The sequence below is a fragment of the Camelus ferus genome, chromosome 35, assembly GCF_009834535.1.
Source record: "Camelus ferus isolate YT-003-E chromosome 35, BCGSAC_Cfer_1.0, whole genome shotgun sequence".
NCBI classification, from domain to species: Eukaryota; Metazoa; Chordata; class Mammalia; order Artiodactyla; family Camelidae; genus Camelus; species Camelus ferus.
This window is the reverse complement of record NC_045730.1, coordinates 8,238,256-8,253,778: the sequence shown is the minus strand read 5'-3', so window position 1 is coordinate 8,253,778 and position 15,523 is coordinate 8,238,256. Positions and strand designations below refer to the sequence as shown.

Genomic DNA, 15,523 nt, shown 5'->3' with positions numbered 1-15,523 from the left:
AATTTTTCATATAGTCTTAATGTGTTACCGGTTTAGTTGATTATGAAACCTCTGAATGCAAGGATCACGTCTCTGTTGCCTTAGCGTCTAGCACAGTGTATGGGATGTAGATGGGCAGCAAATGTTTGTTGAATGACTATTTGAGTGCATGACTGAAGTCGTATTTAGTAAGTAGAAAGCTAGGACTACTTTACCGATCATTGTCTTTTGTACTAAGTTTTGGTTTCTTTATTGTGTATTCATAATAGTTTCTTCATGGTTTAAAATTAAGGAGCTCTTCTTGTATTAGATTATTTAAACAATAATTGATCTACATACATAAGACTTCAATAATTTTGAATTTTATTTTTAGATTCAATAATCAGTTTATCGATTCTTTGGGCTCATTATTTACATTTTTAAATAGGTAATCATAACTGTTTCATCTGAAAATTACTCATGTTCATTATGATAGAGGAATATCAATTTACATTGAAGTAGTGGAGTGCTGGTGCTTTAATATGCTTTAAATGGTGCTTTAATATGTCAAGACTATTCCTTCCTTTTTTGTGTGTGAACAGGCTGCTGGGTTCATATAAATGATTTAAATCTTCTTTGGCAATGTGATGATGGTTGTATTTCCTAGTTTTAGTTTGTAGTACTTCAAAATCCCTGTGACACATACAGTTAAGTCCCTCAGAGCAGTTGACATAATATTTATGTGGTTAATTTCACAAGACATGACAGCCTTCATTTCCATCATTAATTGGTTCAGAAGATAGACTTTGTTTTCCAGGTGGAAGCTCAGTCATAGAATTAGAAAATTTATAAGCAGAAAGGGATTATTTAGTCCAACTCTTTTGTTGTTTTGGCAAAGAAATTAAGATTCAGAAGCTCTGTTGTCTTTAATGTCTTAACATGTATTTAAGAACAAAGAAGAGAGACTCAGGTTTCCTGTGTCCCAGCCCAATGATCTTGACATTTTAATACCCTGGATTAACATTATTCACATAATTAAACATAATTACATATTAAATGAGAAACAAAAATACTAAGGAGATATTACACTGAAAAATATAATATTTTTTCCCTTGATAAATACAGTACAGTACTGTAAATGTTTTTTCTTTTTTTTTAATTGAAGTACAGTCAGTTACAGTGTGTCAATTTCTGGTGCACAGCACAGTGCCCCAGTCATGCATATACATACATATATTCATTTTCATATACTTTCTCATTGTTCCCTGTGCTATACAGAAGAAATTTGTGTTTTGGGTTTTTTTTTCCTATTTTTATATATAGTGACTAACATTTGCAAATCTCAAACTCCCAAATTTATTATGATATTATCTTGAATATTTTGATTTTCAAATTCAGTATGTAACAACTCAAAGATTAATAATTACAGTGATTCCTTGAGTTAAATTCTTTCAGTAAGGTCTCAATTTAGTAATCTAAAAATTTTGACTCCTTCAAATGCTACCCTCATGGTCTGAAAAGTGTGTTTATTTATGTGCCATGGAGAATGATTTATTTATTTCAAAAGGCCAATTTTCAAAATATATGACTGTTGTGAAATTGTACCTATTTTCCCCACACCGTCCCTAAATATATTTTAGAGGGCATGTCCAGATTTTCATAATACAGAAAAAATTACGGTTAATAGCCTTATGAAAGAGAGTGATGGCCTTCAGACATTGTAACTTCCAGAGATCCCAGTACTTCTTAGGATGTGTTTGGTTGCTGCAACACTGATCATCTATACTAATTATACAATAATGTAGTATAATGCTAATAATACAATATACTAAATTATTAAATGGTACATTAGTCTTGATTTATTAAATGGTACATTAGTCTTAATGAAATCATACAGAATATTGCAGAGAAATGGTTTGTGTGTGGATTCTGTAGGGTATGTCAACATAATGTCTCCTTTTCCGTAAGTTATTTTCTTGGGTATGTCCCATCTCAGTTGATGTACTCTTGGAAGGGTGGATGGGAGGATGAGATATAGTGCCTGTGAGTCTGTGATCCTACATGCTAACATTGGGAAATACATTCAGGTGTGACAAACAGATGGTCCATTTACTCCAGAACATTACCACCTGCAGAATGCAACTAACTCTATCACTAGAATTGTGGGACCAAGACAGATGACTTTACTTGTCATCCTAGACTGCTCTTGGATTGACAGTCTTAAAACCAAGATGTTTTATTTATCTTTTCCTTTGGAAGAATTCTCATCACTTTATCTAAACAGTAAGACTTGCTGCTGCTGCTGCTGCTTTTTTTTTTTTTTAATGTTAAATGGAATTGCTTAGGACTCATTTTTAGTTCCTTTCCCTAGCATACTTTGGGATAGACACCTTTCTTTCTCCTGAGGTTATACCGTCAGCATGAAATTGTCATGAAACGTCAGTACATCAGAACACCTTGTAAAGCGCGCTAGGTGTGGGGCCACATTCCCATGGCAACAAGGAAAGGTGTTTGAGCCATACCTAATGTCGCTGTAGAGGCTGTTGAATGAAACTAAGAGAGGAGGAACACTTGCTCACAACCCTTCAACTCTTGTCATGCTGAACACAGCAGTGACCTTCTGCAAGGACAGTTTCTAACAAGGGGAACACAGTGAGATTCTTTATCTTACCTGCTCTCACTGTATGACACATGTTCACTTACACTTACATGAGGATCTAGGCACGTAATTCGAAATAACTATTTAGCGTCTAATGTTTTCAGTAGCCTTTGTTAGGGGTGCACCATAACCGTTGAATCAGAATCATAAAATACTGCACTTGGAATTATGTAGCAATAAAATTATCTCCAGCATTTTCTCAGCAAGTGTTTGCCACACATGTTCTCTTGAACTTCTCATGATAAGAATTTATGACTTCATGAGGTTTTCTGTACGTCCTCAGGACACACTGACAGAAAACATATTCTTACACAGAATTGAAATCTCTCTCCCTTTTGCTTTTTCTCTTGGAGGATTGAGTTTCTTGGCGTGGATTCAGTATCAGCAGTAGTCACTGATTAAGTATCGCCAAAACCTAGTTTAATTCAACTTACTAATTCTTTGACACCACGGGAACCAGGACTCACAAGCTTCCACTCACTTTTTCCCAACATGACCTCTTTTTCTGAAATATGTATTAGTGTATGACGTAGGCCTGCGAAGAGGGCATGGGCTTTCAAAGAAAAGATTCTTCATTTAGACCTGTTAACATCGCAGAACTTTCTCAGTCAATCTGAAAGAATTCTGTAGCTTCTGGTAACATCCTCCAGTAATAAAGGAAAAGAGTTTTTCTCCCCAGTGGATTTTGTGAAAGATTTCAAAAATCTTATTCATAATCATAATTTATTTTTTTCATTTGTGGGCTGTTATCTTTAAATTTTAAGTGGTGCTTCACTTTTCAGTACTAGGGAAAACATCTTTTGGAAGTTACGTTGCAAATTCGGTAGGACCATATTTAATAATGTTATCTCGATCGCACTTTTCGTGAAATTAAATACAGAGATGCTAAGAGTATAAATTATTTATGTGGCCTCGTATAACATTTTTCTTCCAAGGGTGTGTAGTTTGCTAGAATTTGCACTGAAAGGTTTTGGATAGAATATGTTGGCTTGGAGCCTGGGTAAGCAGCACTCGGGTTTGCTGCTTACTGAGCAGTGTACTAAATCTTATTTCACAGTCTTAGGTTTCTCATAGGCTGTCTTTTTTCTGCTGAATTCAAATATATCCACAGCTTACTGCGTCAGCTTTTCATCACCTCCTGATGAAAAGTGATGAACTTGGTTTCCACTGTGAAGAATAGGTGACTAGAAAAGGGGAGAAGAAACGATTTGGGAGAGAATATTATAGGAAGGCGAGAGCCAGAAAACAAGTCAAATCTCATAATAAACCCATCATTTAAATCCTACTCTTCTTGTTATGGGTTCAGTAATTCAAAATATTATCTAAAATTTGCAACCCTCCAAAATTACAGTAAAATATTAATATGGGTCAGTAAACAATGGAAATAAACTGTAAATATATTATTAGTAATATGTATATTATGGCTTATTAAGCATTGAAAAGTCATAAAAATTATATAATACTCTGTTAGTATCCAAATGTATAATTCATGTTGAATAGAAGGAGAAAGATTTGAGTTGTTGAGTTGAATTTTTAAAAATTGCCAGTTGGCTGGTAAAAAAGGGTTAGAAAAACACTTAAGTATGGATGAATGTTTTAATTCCACTGTTTCTCTTCCCCCTTTTCAGTCTGTGCTTTATTTGAAACTGCATGTAACTGCTTTGGTTTGTTTGTTTCTTTTTGTCCCTGGTGTTGGATATGTGAGCCACGTGGGTCCTTTCTGTTCATCATACTTCCAAACCCTTTTACACTCCCTTCTGGCTAAAATGGTAGAATGCAGTGAGAAAACGCAGACCCAGTGTGGGCGGGTTGCTTTGTCTGATTTTGCAGATTTTGCCACAGAGAGGCTGTACAGCTGAGGGCCTCTGAGTGGGGCTGAAATCTCAGTTGTGGGATTGATTTGCCATTTTGGAATCTGTGCAAAAGTGCTGGATGTGCTAACAGCTGCCATGCTGGCCTCCTGACAAGAAAGGATTTAACTGCACTTGTGTGAAGCTGCAATATGAGGAAAAGTGCATTGGATTTTCAAGGCTGAATTATTTTGCTAAAAAGTAAACTCTTAAGTAGCACATTGGGGTATGAATCTTCTTCAGACAGTGTCTGTGTATTTATCTAGACAAACAAAAGTAACAGTTTATTCCCCTCTGATGTATTGTTCACTCTCTAGGAATAAACTCTTTGAAAGGTTTTTCAGATATGTTTTTCTCTGCTGATCCAAGCTCGTTTTAATCACGTTTAACATTTCGAATTTGCCTTTTCTCCTCAAGTGTTTTGACTTCTGATTTTTTTTCTTTAACCGTGTAACATATTGAACCAAATAGTTTTGCTTGCTTATACTGAGGACACATGATTTTGGCTTTAATCTTCAGGAGAAAAATCAATGTGTCATAGTGTTCTCAAAGAAAAAGGTATGGGACCTCTTTGTAATTCTTTGTCAGATGATTGCTTTATCTTGATTTATGCCTTTAAACTTATTCTCATTCAGCAGAAAATGTTGTGTCGCTATCTGTGAGGGCAAAGCGATCTATACCAATTTATGCTTTGACAGCAGCTTCCTTGCAGAGCTGTTTATGGAACATACCAGCTCACAGTAGATTCGGGACCTGATCCCTCCCTTCTTCCTTCTTAAGTATGTCAGATTGATGATTTTGATTCATATCCACATTTTTATATTAAAATTTTTAGTAAAAATGTTCCTTTGTAAGATAAAAGGAGATTGTAGGTGATTATTATTTTCCTGTTTCCTGGAATTTCAGGGTCTAGAAAGAAACTCAGTGTTCCTGGTCTTAACAAAATTATTCTCTCTTTTATCCGGATTGCATTTGGAACTGCTCTAGGGTCTGTTTGCAAAACAGCATTGTCAAGTCTGGCCAAGCTGCAATCTGATTTTAAACTCTTGAAAGCTAATTTCTTGAAGTAGAATTCAAGAAATCATCTTCTGAGTAACTTTTTTTCCCTACCCAAACACACATTCTAGTCTGCCTTGTCATGCGGTTACTTGTGTCTCAATATTTCATTGTTGCTATCTTGAAATTGTTATTGAGCTTAAAAATGATTAGGCCTAAAAAAAAAAAAATTAGGCCTGTTTCCTTCTTGTACAGAAGATGTTCTTTACATCTTATGACATAAAGCATTTTTCCAGAGGGAGAAAAACATGGATAAATCCAATTCTTAAAAGATTGTAAGCTTAAAGACGTTTAGTGACCTCTGAATCGTTCTCCGGGAGGGTTAAGGGTAGAGAAAGAAGATGGAGAGAAGTCTTGTACCTAAAGCCTTTATTTATACTGAGTGTCTGACAAAGGATTTTTTCCTCCCCAATTTCTCTGTGAATTGCTGTATATGAAAATTTTTATTTGCCGTTGGGACCACTGGAAAATTTTAGGACATCTGAGAGACTTGTAGAGACTGCTTATGCTATTTGAAATGGGGATTGTTCTGGAAAACCTGGAACGTGTTCTTGTGTATAAACACCTCCTTATAAGGTATAGGCTGTTTCTATACTTCTGTGTCCCTGAATTCACTGATCTGTGCACACGTGTGTGTGTGCATGTACGTGAATGTTAATGTCTTCTCTGTTAACAGGATTAGTATGATTTTCATTTGTATGTGTCATCCGTACAATTACCCTTTGAACTCTAGGGCTCCGATTATTGCCTCATTCAGTACAGAGCAGACCTTCGCCCAGTGTCCCTGTCTGTAGCTTCATCTTAATTATAACACAGTCAAAAGCAATTAAAATCCACTAAGAAGTGTTAAAAAAATAAAAGCTAGAGAGCACCTAGGCTCTACCTTAGGATGAGGCTTTATTTTTCTTTGTCAAGTACAGTGTGTAACTTCTTGTTTTGACCTCTTGAAACTCTGTGATTCCTCCTATGTTGTCGTCCTTGGCTTTGGGACTCTCGATTTGATTGCATGTGAAGATTTATTCCTGCTGCTTTCATGGCTTCTCTGCTGTCTCTGCCCTCACAGGTAATGACAGCTCACTCTGTAACCCTTGGCGTTATCCTTGCTCAGATAACTGCTAATAACGGAGGTGTGTGTTTTTACGTGATTGTCATTCTATCTAAGTCAACTTTGCACATCTTGGAAATACAGTTTGTAGTTACACTTTCATTACAAATCAGGGTGCTGCAGAGCAGCCACCATTGCTGCAGCACCACTTGACTGTACCTCGACTTGGAACTGCTATTTGGTATAAAACATGAGTTCATTTTACATTACATTTTAAGTAGCTCAGATTAAAGTCGTATTTTTAGCACAATGAATTTAACTGTTTTCCACTGTAGAGTGAGTTCAAGCTGTTGAAGATGCGATATGGACTTTAGAGTAAAATTGCTTAAGTTCAAATCCTGGCTCTGTCATTTATGCGCTGTGTAGCCTTGGGAAAAAAATGTAACCTCTCTGTGCCAGTTTCTTCACCTGTGATTGGGTACAGTAATAGTACCTACCTTGTATAGTTTATGTGAAGATTACATGTATTAATATACTTATAAGCACTTAGAATAGCCAGGTGTACAGTAATTACTCAAAGGCTAGCAATAATGACAATAATAAATATGCAATAATAAAAAATATAATAGGTATTATTATTAAGTTGAAAAATAAAAATCAAGGTGTCACTGAACTAGAACAAACATTGTATGACCTCTGTCTCCTTTCTAAGTGGTTGAGGAGATAAAAGCCATTTCCTCCGTTTCGATACCTAGTTATTCTAAATACAGAAAGGTGTTGCCCCCCTCATGGTAGCCAGAGCAAACTACCCGTTCTTTCTCTTATTTAGCAATAGAATGACAAATGGTCAGTGTATTTTTTTGAGCACTTTTTATTGAGTTATAGTCATTTTACAATGTTGTGTCGAATTCCAGTGTAGAGCACAATTTTTCAGCTATACGTGAACATGCATATATTCATTGTCACCTTTTTTTTTTTTCCACTGTGAGCTACCACAAGATCTTGCAGATATTTCCCTGTGCTATATACAGTGTAATCTTGTCTATCTATTCTGCATATGCCTGTCAGTATCTACAAAGTTTGAACTCCCAGTCTGTCCCTTCCCACCCCCCGACCTTGGCAGCCACAAGTTTGTATTCTATGTCTGAGTCAAAGGTCAGTGTATTAATACTACTTACTACTGAATAATAGTTATGAGGATCATAATGACAGAGTTTACTGAAATGTAAATAATAATCAAAGAATATTAGGAAGTTTATACCAATAAGTTGGACCACTTAGCTGAAATCAATATGAATTAACAAAACTGACCTTAAGAAGAAATAGGAAGTCAAAGAGCTTTGTCTCGGTTAAAGAAATTTAATTCACATTTAAAACCTCACACAAGGAAACTTCCAGGCCCAGATATATGTGCTGATTAATTGCATTAAGCAACGTATTTCAAAAAAAAAAAAAAAAAAAAAAGAGGAGGAAACATTTTCCAACTGAGGCTGATATTACCCTGATACCAAAACCAGAGATGTCACAAGAGAAGAAAATGACAGACCAATATATCTATTATGAACTTAGATGCAATGCTCTTAACACAATGTTCAGCAATGTTAAAAAATGGTAATATATCATGACCAAATGGGGTTTATCTCAGTGATGCAAGTTTGGGTTAACATCTGAAAATCTACTGTTAATAAGAAAAAAAAAAAGGTGCCGAATTAGGTGATCTTCTCAACAGATGCATAGAAAGAATTTACAAAATGCAACAAACACCCTTTTATAATAAGAAATATCAACAAGCTAAGAATACAAGGGATCACTTTCAAACTGATTACATGTGTTTACAAAAAATCTGCTGACAGCATAGGTCACGGTGAAAGACTTAACTGCTTTCTACGTAAGTTTGGGAAGAATGCAAGGATATTCTTGCTCCCCAGTTCTTTAAAATATTACACTGGAGGCCCAAACTAGTGCACAAGGGAGAAAGAAAGAGGGAAGGAAGGAAAAGAAGAAGAGAAGGAAGAAAGGAGAGGCACACAGGTTGGGAAGAAAGAAAAATACTATATTTATTCTCAGGCAATGTCATTGTCTACATAGCAAATCCCTGGGAATCAGCACAAAAGCGCTAGAATTAATAAGTGGATTTTGCAAAGTTATAGGATGAAAGGTTAATAATTTTAATTGTATTTTATATATACAATCAGTAAGCAATTGGGAAATTACGTCATATAAACCAACTTGTAATACACTAAAAGTAATAAAATACTTCAGAATAATTTTAATGAAAGATATGAAGATCTGAAATTCATAAAACATTGATGTGTGAGTTTGCAACCTAAATAGGTAGAAATACAGGCCAAGTTGACAGATAAAGGCTTAATACTCATTAGATGATAATTATCCTCAAGTTGATCTCTACATTCAGTGCAATCCCAAAATATACGCCTTTTTGGAGAAATTGCAAAGCTGATTCTAAAATTTTTATGGATATACAGAGGTCCTAACATAGCCAAAGCATTGTTTTAAAAATAACAAAGTTGGAAGACTTACCATCCCAAATTTCAAGACATTTTTTAAAGCTGCATTAAGCAATATGGCATAGCATTGGTGTGTGTATATATATACATATATATATATATACATATATATATATATCAATATTATGCCAAAACAATAAACTGGTATAGGAAAGCTATCTATTTTTTAGAAGGGGATTTAATTTAGCATGACATATTTCTCAAATATTTTGAGGAGAAATTTATACCAAAATATATTATCAATGACCAAATTATTTCAAAATTTGCTTATGCCCTGCCTGTATTTGATAGCATGTTTCCTTGGGTTGCATTTCATTAATTAGCTTTGGCAAAAGGTGACTGTTTCCAGGACCTTCCTGGTCTTTCTGGATGTGGCCATTTCCTGATCTGACTGATATCTGTTCTAATTATGGCCTTATCCTTGTCCTTCATGCCTCTAGCCTCACTTGCATTATGATGTATAGTCCACATTTAGCCTCCTGATCTGTAGCTTCCACCTGCATAAAAGCAGGTCTTTTTCTCCCTCCCCATATTATTACCCCTCATTTTTTAGTCCTCACATGACTAAAAAAAAAAAAAAGAAAAAAAAAGTAAAAATAAAAACCCAGCTTTTGTCTGTACTCCCCACATGTGATTTACTTTGTTCTAAATATCTGGATCCAACCTTTATATCCACCATTCACAAAACTTCCTGGTGTACCCTCAGGACTGCAGCTGCCCATCAACAGAAATCCTGTCTATATTTGGCCCAAAAGTGTTGTCATTAGTGGAAAGCAAAACATAGCAAAAGACAAATGTTTTAAGAGACTTTGAGGATTAACATACAGATTTTAATTTACATTTTCAGTATCTATTACTTAACAGAACAGATGATGTAGTTTTGATTTACTAGCCATGAGTTAGCTCTGTCGGCACAAAGTTTCTCATGAATAGTTTGCCGTGGTCGCTGGTCCAGGACCCAGGTCTCCCTCAGGACCAAAGTGCTCCTCCTCCAGCTGCTGGGAGTGCCAGCAGCTAATGCCTCTCAGATGGTTTTCTCTCTAGAAATTGCCCTCGAGAGAGCTGACTTTCCAAGGTGCCGACTCTCCTGGGAGACAGCCCATACCTGCAGAATGGCCAGCGCAGCATCTCAGTGCTCAGAACTCTTGCCTCAATGTAGGACGACTCTGAAGGGCCATCCCCGTGCCTGGGCTCCCGCTGTGGTTGGCTGAGGCTTCCATGATGACCGCATCTCAATTCCTTCCTCTGCTCAGTCCTGTTTCTTTCACCCCCCTACAGTTGTTGGTAGGTTCTGTACCCAAATCTCTGTCTCAGATTGGTTTTACAGGGAATCTGGCCTGAGACTATTCGCAGGAGTCCTGGCCATAAGCCTAGTTCATCATAAGAACCCAAAACCAGATTGTGGAATTTATCCTCCTGTTTTTCCTTTCATCCTCCACTTCTACCAAAGCTTTACTCATGTAGCTATGAAACAAAGTATCTAACCATGGCTAATGTTAGCACTCTCTATGGGTGGGTGTTGTGTTTTGTGTATTTTTTGTAATCACCCTAAAACACTAAGAGGAGGGTTCTATTCTTTCCTGGAGAAAATGAGGATTGTTTAGTAAAATGTTAACATTAGGGAAAATAGGGTGAAGGGCATAAGGGGGCTCTTGGTGTTATTTTTGCATCTTTTCTGTCATTCTCAAAATGAAGCCAAAATAAAGGAATTTGAAAACATTGAGTAGCAGAGCCAGGTTTTTAAGATTTGCACTGTGGCTTCAAAGTTCAAGTTCTTAAATACTAACATAAATTGCCTTTAAAGCAAAAGTTCTCTTGAACTCAAACCAGAGCAAAGTTACATGATTGTATTATGCCTTTTTGCACAGAGTAAAATGGGATGTTTATTCAGACAACAGTTCACTAAAATAGTCTGTTATGGATATAAGTTTTATATAAATTATCAGTCTAATATTAGCACTTCGATTATAATTACCTGAAAAACAGGAATCAGTTTCTCATAATTTTTCACTGTATCAGCCAGAATCAAAAGCACTTAGGCAAGCATGAAGATGAATTTCAGTGAATACAGTTGTGCCAATACCCAAATAAATGAATATATGAAGCATACTCTCTTCCCTCTTGCTTTTTCAGTTGTTTTAAAAATACAATGGAATGACTCAGGCAGTCAGCTTGTCCCCCCGTAATTGAGTTAACAACATCTGAACACCTTGCCATCTTTAAGCTGCATGCTGCTTTCTCATCACAGACCCCCCGTCTTTGGGATGAGGAAGAATTGTTGTGTTCAAATAAGACTGTTCCATTAAAAAAGCTTTCCAATAAACTGAAAAAAAAAATTAGTTGGAAACAAATACTCTTCCTACTTATTTCTAGCATGGTGACCCTTCATATTTGCAGCGTGTGTTAAGATGAAAAATAGGTTATAGTTAATATGAAGCATAGTGCAATGTAATGAAAAACCAGAGTGTAATGAAAAATGAGAATAATTCTAAAGTCAATTTGCTTCAGATTGAAGCATTTGGATTAAAATGAATTAGCTTATATTTCATCATGTTTACCAATAATTTATTTTTTTCAATTTGTTCTCTTTTTGGGGGGCAAAATACCTTTGTCAGAGATTTTCCTGTTTAGTCATAGTCTGATTGCCTGATTAGTCATAGTCTATTATTTTGAGGCGCTTTTTATATGGAATTTCCTTGTTCTGTTTTTAATAGATACACATGTTAGTTATGCTGCTATGCTGAGTTTATTTTTTGCTGTACGTGTAAAGCAAATATAATTTCCCAAATTTATTTTTTTAAACAGTACTTGGGAAGCAATATGATAAAATGAAGTAACATCAAGTCAGGGATTAGAACAACCTGGATTCTAAAGATTAAATTTTTCATTAAGGGATCTAGTGAATTTATAGATGTTACTTAATCTTCTAATGACCTAATTTCACATCAGAATAATGAAATGATCTATAAATTGTTTCTAATTATAAAATTCTATAAATTCCATTTTTAATTCACAGTAGACTGCACTCTATAATTCTTTTATGTTGTAAGAGTCATAAAAATGCTTATTAAGAAACTGAAATTTAGTTTTTATCGTATCTTAAAAAAGCTTGTCTTAACTTTTACAATAAGCTACCATGAATTCCAGTTATTTTTGAGCCCCTGAGGTGCATTTAACATCGTAGTTTATGTTTTTAGTTTCCATTGAGATAATTCATCTTTTACTGATAGGTAACAACAAACTACTATTGTGTATTTTAGAGTTGGCCATTACTTCATCTCTTTTTTTCATATCAGCAAAAAAGTGCTGATATATTGCCAATAAAATGTATTAATTGCCTGAAAGAAATGGATGATAAACAGAAAATTAACTTTTGAGTATAATCTCCCTGTGTAAATTTTAACTTAGTTCAAAGGGAACTGTTTTTAAAAAGTGCTAATTCATGTCTGTTGATGTAGTCAGTGAAATCAGGGCCTCCATGGCCCTGGTACTGTGTCACTTGGTGGCGATACAAACATGGACAGTAGATGATCGCTGTCCTGCTGGAGCACACATGCTAAAGGGGACAATGAGACAGAGACACAGAAGCGAATAATTATAATAAGCAAGGAGTGACATCTGACTAGGTGTGGTGGTATCGAGGAATGTGTTGTATGACTTAGGTCTTAAAGTGTCTGGAGGCGAGAAGCTGTATCATGTTGGGGCTGGGGTCAGGATGAAGGGGTCACAGAGACCGGTGCCACGTTTACACAGATGAGAAGCCGCATGCTGATGTGCAGAACCTCTAAGCAGTTCTGTAATTCCTGGTGCATAAAATTTGAGGCTGGGAAAGGTAGACAGAAGCCTGATCAGGGAACGACTCATTTGTCATGGTCATGAATGAGCACATTGACCTGTGGCTGATGGGCCCCATCAAAGGTTTTAATCAGTTAAGGGAGCCAATCAGAAGTGACTTTTTGTTTCTGGTTTTTTTTTTGGGTGTGTCTGGCTTCTTTCACTTTGTGTAATATTTCAAGGTTTATGCATATTGTAGCATGTGTTACTACTTTATTACTCTTATGGATGAATAGTATGTATTCTATTGTATGACTATACCACATTTTACTTATTTATTATTGAAGTATAGTCAATGTACAATGTGTTAATTTCTGGTATATAGGTTAGTGATTTTTATATATATATTTATATAAAATACCTTTTCATATTCTTTTTCTTTATAGGTCATTGCAAATTATTGACTATAATTCCATGTGCTATATATATAGTAGGACCTTATTGTTAGAAGTGACTCTTGGATATACCACTTTGTTGGCTGCAAGGAGGACCTATTTGAAGTAGGGCTTACCATTAAAAATGATAATAAAATGTAAAAATATGTTTGAAAAATGGGTGAAGATTGAAGGGAAGGGTCTGGAAATGTAGAAGTAAGTATATTTAGGAACAGAAAAAGAGGAAAGAAGATAGCAAAACCATGTAAATACAAGTAGACATTGAATTGGAATTGTCAAAGAAGAAGGAAGCAGAATTTGTCAGCAGTTTAGGTGTGTCATTTGAAATACTGGGACACATCAGTATATTCTGTGCCTCTGTCTATTTGATAATCATTTTCCAGGTGACACGGGGGCAGTGAGGTGTGACATCGAGTGACGTCTATAGTTTTAGTTGCAATTAGAAGTTTCGTTTTTCCCTAAAATAGTCAAGTGCTCACTATGTGCTCATCACTGTGTTGGGTGCTGGGTACACTGTTTTGTGTCCCTTAAGCATCCTCATGTAGCTGGTCCTTAATGTCTCCTAGAAGAGATGAACATTGAAATGTACATATGCAGATATAATTACAAAGTGTGAGAAATTTTTAAAGGAAAATTGCTTCACATGAGTGATCAAGGAAGGCATCTCTGAGGAAGTAACATCTGCAGTGAGGCTTGAAATGGGATTTTTAATTCACAATAATCACTGGGTGGATATTATGAGATACTAAACTAGAACAAAGGACAAATGTAGGTTATTGTTTGGGTTTAAATGTATGACCTGGTTTTTCTCACTTTCAGTTTAGATCAGTTTTGAGAAGTACCCACATAGATGTAGGGGTCCATTTGGAACTTCGTTTCACAAAGAGAATGAGGGGAATGTGACTATTTTTGTAAAAGACATTAAAATACTTCAGTTCCACTCCTTTTCCTTTAAGTATTATCTTTAATGGTGTGAAGGATAAAAAAAAATTGAGTGTTGATTGAAAAAAGGTAACATTTAAGAGTTTTAGAATTATGCTTGTTAAATGAGAATTTAGTTTTCGCACCTGTGAACCAATTGCTCGAACAGTATTACATTGTATTCCATTAGAATCCAATTATACCTTATTGCATCATTTAAAAATAATAAAAGCACAGTTTTCTGAACTTTTAAATCAATAGTTCTAAACCTGCTTCTCTTTTCTCTCTCTAATATTGACCAGGATTTTTTCAATTAAATGTTTCCTTGTAACCGCCAATCGAATAGGTTCCATATAATTCTTAGGACTGGAGAAATTGAGAACTATTTTTCCTCATTCATGTAATAGATGAGGTGTGAAATGGGTTATGTGGTCTATGAGTCTCTGGAGGATGCTTTAAAAATAGCATGTGAGTTTGTAGAGTTTCAAGTAGCAAATTAGTTTCAAATTGATCTACCTTTATCCCTTTTAAAATCCACTTAGGTAGGTTTCAGAAAGACACTGTTAAGTATTGGAGTGGGGAAAAAAACAAAAACAAAAACAACTTGCCCAAATTTTGGCCCTTCTTGTTCATCTAAAATGACATAGAAAAGTAGCAGAAATAACCTTTGTGGTTTGCCAGCCTTTAAAAAACGATAGAAAGCAAATCAATCTATTATGACCTGAATACTTAAGAGAGGTTTTTTTTTAGGTTTCCGTCTCTTTCATTCAAGAATAACAGAAAGAATTCTGTCTAAATAAAGAAACATGAATGAAACCGTGAATGACCTTACTTCTTCAACCACATCCTTCCTGCTTTGATTTTTCTTTCTTTCTTTTTTTAATCTCTACCCTCAGTAAAGCAGAAGCCCTGATGGGAAAAGATTTTGTGGGTGGAAAAGCAACTGGGCTAGCAACAGGGGAGCGGCCATCTCTGAGAGACCCTAGCAAATTACACCCATGAAGTTCAGAACAGGATAAAATGAGGTGTAGAAGGAAAAGGAGGCGACTTTATATAAACATCTCAGTTTACACATACGTGAAGGGGACGTCATGCTTCCACACATCAAGCATATCAGCCAGGCAGCACTGTCCACCTTCTCTGCTGGGAGACAGTTCTCCGGGCATTTCTTGTGTTCTGCAGAGTTCAGCCTCTGAGCGAAGAGTGCATTACATAGACTTCACCCTGAGACATTTGCTTTCATTCCCGAGTAACTTGTAGCAGTCCTGCTTCTCTGG

The 15,523-nt window shown here is 35.7% G+C and overlaps 1 protein-coding gene across 1 annotated transcript in view; it reads left to right on the top strand.

Moving 5' to 3' along the window:
* Positions 1-15,523, top strand: part of MALRD1 (MAM and LDL receptor class A domain containing 1) — a 365,316-nt gene that overhangs the window by 31,178 nt on the left and 318,615 nt on the right. The gene's annotated exons all lie outside the window — the stretch shown is intronic.